The sequence below is a fragment of the Opisthorchis viverrini genome (genome assembly GCF_000715545.1).
Source record: "Opisthorchis viverrini unplaced genomic scaffold opera_v5_44, whole genome shotgun sequence".
NCBI lineage: Eukaryota > Metazoa > Platyhelminthes > Trematoda > Opisthorchiida > Opisthorchiidae > Opisthorchis > Opisthorchis viverrini.
Window position 1 is genome coordinate 1,087,189 of NW_008751700.1, and position 5,697 is coordinate 1,092,885.

Sequence of the window (5,697 nt, forward strand, 5' to 3'; positions counted from 1 at the left end):
TTGTCGCTCGTTCAGAGGGTGACTTGCCCTGTGCCATGAATTCAGGAAGTACCGTAGCCTCTTTCATGAAGCCCATGACTTCCCCTTTCTTGTTCTAAGTAATAAGTATATGGCCGAGATTAACACCCCAAAAAAGCTCTCGAAAAGAGCAAGGAGCCTACTGCCATAGTACGTTCTCTTCAAGCTAAGATGTCAAGTCACCTCTTTCACATGCGCTGCTTCCTTTGTTTTTATGCAGTTTCAGGTGCTGCGGTCGCTGTCAAGAAGCCTCTTTCTTGTCCTGCTGCAATCGCTGAATCCCCAAACCGATTTCGCCAGCCGCTGCTTTCTCCGCATTGGCGCCTTCTACTCATTGCTCACCAGCTAGTTCCGTAATGGCCGCATTTGTTGATGAGAAAAGCAACACCATCTACACACTCTCAGTTGCTTTGTCCGACTCNCTGCGGTCGCTCTCAAGAAGCCTCTTTCTTGTCCTGCTGTAATCGCTGAATCCCCAAACCGATTTCGCCAGCCGCTGCTTTCTCCGCATTGGCGCCTTCTACTCATTGCTCACCAGCTAGTTCCGTAATGGCCGCATTTGTTGATGAGAAAAGCAACACCATCTACACACTCTCAGTTGCTTTGTCCGACTCAGCTTCCTAACCCTTCCGCCCTAAAGATTCCAAATTATCAGCCAGTGCCCCAGACATCTCCAACATCATCCTTAACCACTTGAATATCTCCATTACGGCTGGCACAGTTCCACGTCATTGGAAGCACCCTATGATTGTTCCACATTATAAGTCAGGTCCAAGAACTACCCCAGCTAGCTATCATACCCGCTTGCTCCTTCGTACCTTAGAGCGCCTTATCAAAGTCCATACCATGGATTAACTGCTCACTACCAAGACCACTATCAATCGACGGCTTGGGTTTATGACACTGAGGTCGGCTAACACGTGCCAAGTTGACATCTCCAATCATATTATGTCCTAGGCGTTCCTAGGTGTTCCTAGGTGTTCATGTTCATGAACCACAATCTTAATAATCTCTTATGCAGACGTTTCACTTCCTGGTACTACAGCTGCACCTGCTATCTGAAGCGCAGGTGCGTTTCAGTGTCTAGCGCCTACCACTGCACTTGTTTTCATATCCGCCTCCACGGGTATTGTTATATTACCTTACCTACCTTATTCCGAAAAGTCGATCAGCCCTTTTAATTAAATGAAGGAGATGCCAGTCTTATTTCGGTAATTGGCAAGCCATTTGTACTGACTAATTTTCCCGAGTTCTGACGGGCGCTGGTGTTGGAATCGGAGGAAAGTCACCACAGCCGTATTTTCTTTGCCTGATAGCGCAGATTACACTGCCCCGACGCTTCTCATATGTACTATACTTCAATGATATGGAAGCTTCCAAACGATTGGGGGTGTTTTGGAAGTAAGTAGTGTGTGATCTGTAAATACAAGTTGTATGGGTCCCGGAGCACCATGCTATGGATGCCGGGCGTCCGGTGACTTTGTGAAAGCAAACAGATTGGTCCCGTGCGTAAACCGTTAGACTTGTTTAGGGATTTGATGTGCGGACAACATCAAGTAAGGGGGCTTTTCCCGGATGAGATTGCGGTACAATTGCGGGCGTCGAGTGTGGTGGTTGAATGTGATATAATGTGTTATTTCATATTGGCAAAGCAATCGGGTGGCACAACGCGTCGCATATTATCCGTGTGTTTTGGCTAGAGGCACCCTCTTCGAACATCAGCATCCACATACACAACATACACACCGTAGTGTGGCTGGTCTAGACAATGTTCAAAGTAGGATTTCTGTTTATCATATTACTAACACACCCCACCATGATCTACAAATGAAGCGCCGCAGGGATCCCTGGTTCCCTTCCCACCCCAAAACTCACTGGCCGTGTATCCCTCTCAAGTGGGCGGTGCACGCGCAATTATGGATGGTAAACTGATGTGACTAAAAAACGTCTAGAGAAAACCACCGATCTTCAGAAATTTTAGTGCGCCGCTCAGACACACCTGAATATGCCTTGCAGAATGTGTACATCCACGCCGAGCGGCTAGTGCCGGAAAATGAGATGCATAATTCATACCACTGTGACTGAGATGGAATCGTGAAAGGCGACGGCTACTTTCTAAACATGGTCTGTTGAATGAACACGCATGCATATTACATCTTTTTGAGACAGGTCTATAGCGCTTGAATCAAAAACGTGAGGTAAACGTAACTTCATAGTGTAAGCACCAAAGATTCCTGGGACAGTTGGCAGATCTGTCAATAAATGCGCTCGTCCGTTGGAACAGGTGATGTGGCTTGCTCAGTGGAATTCAAATTTTTCACCTCTCTCAAGCAGAATTATTTTCATTTTGCAGTATATACGGACGCGTGAGTGTTGGTGATGCGCATTAGCTGGGTTTGTTCGCCTGTCCGCTATAATCAAGGCATGATACATCCAGTCAGTTGATTGGGCATTATTGAACCTTAGCCGTACAGGGATTGTGTGTGCCAGATTATTTCTGGATTATCGTAGTGCGCAGGCAAAGACAGCCTCCTTCACTTAGAATGAGACTCAATTGCTAGGGTTGTAATAATCAGCTTAGCATGTGCATCTCTAGCCAAAAAATATCTGGCAACTCCCTGTGTTGGTTACGAAATTCCTGTTGTAATTCGCCCTTTTGGCGAAGAACTCTGCTGCCGGTAAACAGGACCCGAATAATTATTGGGAGAAATCAGGCAGTGTACCATCAAACCAGAGCCAGGCACACGTGTGATCTCATTTGCAACCCTTACATCCCGTCAAACCCAGCATGGGTTTTGCGAATTTAATGATTTTGTGTCGTGATGATCATTCTGGATAGCAATTGTGAGGTACGAGAACCCAGGTATTGACATTTGTGCGGTCAAACAGAAGATACAGGAAAAATTCAGTCACAAAAGGGATATAACTGCATATTTTGCAAAGTGGGTGTTGATTCCGCCTGCGAATCAACGGTGACCAGCGGTAACTTTCCTTGGTTTCTGGCTACTCATGAGTAACGTGACTCGCATCTGTTTATTATGACACCGTTTCGTTTCTTTGCTCGTTTTCCCCCTGTTTCGTCCCGGCTTAGGGTCTGCTTATGCCTCAGGAACTGATGTCAATACTTAATTTGCCCGTCCGTCATTGCTTGCAGGTTCGTCTGGATTGCACCTATTCACGAGCGTCCACTCCGACCGAAAAGCGCGCCGACCGGGTGTCGAACCCAGAGTCTGCGGACGGCAGGCGAACGCGTCACCGACTACACCAACCGGACGTCCAACATGGCTGTTTATTTTGTATTACCTATGTATCGCACCTGGCAGATAGCCCTTGCTGAGCCTTGTTTTAAACGGACGAAACTGCGCAATCTGACCTGTCGCGCGACACGAGCGGCTCGGTCGACGCCGACCGAAAGACAGTCCTTCACATCCCGAACGTACTGACTCCTGCGCCGTTACGGCCAACTCACACTGTCAGACTGCCCCGATATGTATGTTTGCACATTGTTTGGTACTTATTTCTTGTTGCCCCTATAGAAATCCGTGCTGTGACAGTGACTACTTCCCGCTCCTGCAGATTGCGTCATTGTTGATTGTACGTTTTCTTAATTCATGATGCTTACTAATCAGTTTTTCTGTAGAATCAGTTCCTGTCAGTCTTCAATATATCATCTGCTGCCCCACGTCTGTCCGCTCCTATTGACTACTGGCTACGAACTGCGTATAATCTAATAGTCGCAATCGTCCTGTGAGATCCTTAACCGTCCGGACCTTACAGTGGGTACATCGTAGGCTCTAGGACATTTTACAGATTATTCTAGCCACAGAACAACCTTAAACCTCCATCCGTGGTAATTGATTCCGACTTTGCCGCAGTAAGCGAAATCAATGTAAGATATAATTTTCAGAAAAGTGTATCAGATATGGATATTCTTATCTACGAAGCAGTGGCCCTAATCTCTTCAGCGCTTTTGAGACATCAGTTCCATTCAGCGGATACCCATTTACAGGCGTCAGGTTTTTACTTCCCGCTGCGCTCAGTAGATTTACGAATGCATAACTGTTTTTTTACAAAATAGGGAGTTTCTAAGCACCCTTGCCTCTCTAAATACGCGAAGGCCCGGTCGCCAACACCCAGAAAGATTATTATTCCGCGAAAAATGATGGCAACGGTGGCAGAAACGGGCATGAAATGGTGGTCATCCGCGTGTCCTTTAATGTCAAACTCCAACGGCAAAGACGGTCGCATAATTGTGACCTTCATATGCTTGAATTTACATAATTACGCTCAATTCTTCCCTTTACTTGTCAAAACACGGCGAAATAGATGCGTGGAATCGGGCCCTTGGAGAAAATCTAGCATGCGCGGCCGAGGAAAGTTTCCTCATCAACTGGTTGGCATTAGAAAAACTTCTACCTATAGTGGCTAACATGAACATGGATGTGGATTAATCACTTATGATAGAAAAATCCCCACTCTTCACAGTCGGTAGCTTCTCCCCTATCGAAATAATTGTCCCAGATCTAAAAGTTTTGATTGTTTAGCATATTTTATAATCTTTTATAGTGAAAACAAACCATATTGTCTCACATGCTTCGGAACAGCCGATGTATTATAGCGCCTCAACTACAAAAGTTTGCGTGTTAAATGTAGCTAGTTGCATTTTGCGCCAGAAAATCATTTGGGCAATCCACAATGCAAGTTCACCGTTGGTAGTGATTGTTTATATTTTCACTAGTCTAGCAATTTCGGCGTAAATACTACCAAGCAACACAATATGCCCTGGGAGAACTAATAAAATAGTTCATTTCTCGAGATGCAGTGATTTCAGTTTGGAAATTGGCTGATAGAATACACATGTCTTTATCTTGTACGGAAATTTTGGCGCACGTATCCCTTTGAATCTGGGGCACAAACAATAACCCTAATAAGTTTCAATAGACAATGTTCTCATCCTTGTCTGGGCGGTCAAGTTGGTGGCAATGCAGAGCTGGCTTACGGAAAAAGGCATTTCGTACGGGATTAATTAGAAAAAGTCTGGTCATGCCTGCATCCCTGTTCCTTACGAACATATGTGCAAGTTCTTGACACGTGTACAACATGAAGCTATGGTCAGAACAACAAGCCATATTGTATCCGGGATAGACGTCTTTACATCAAGGCAATCACATTATTTCAAGTATGCTCTGTTATAGAGTTCCGTCATAGAGGATGAGCGATGTGGAGCCGCAACAGGCTGGTGATCTTGGACATCCAATAACCCATGCTAGGTCGAATCATACCAGTGCATGTTTGGAGTAGAACTATCTACAAAATTTCGCCAAACTGGAAAAAAACAAAGGGACCTGATAATCTTGGTCTTCTGGCTCCTCTGCATTGATTATGACAACTGTCCTTAAAATGGCGAGTGCGCCGCCATATAAATGCTAGACACCGTCGTGTTTAGAAAAAGTCTGCTGTTGGGAGCAATAAAAGCTTCCCTCTCTAGGCCTGCGCGCCCTCGATGTGCCTGGGGCGTGGACTCTGAGATCAAATGGGCATTTGTGCCGAGTCTTCTGTCGTATATTGTCGCCATTCATGTCAGCGTATTCGCTGCATACGCAAGGGTGGACAGATTTGCAGCAACTGGGACAGTCCTGTGCAAGTGTCCTACCAATATTATGAAAGCTTCCAAGATAT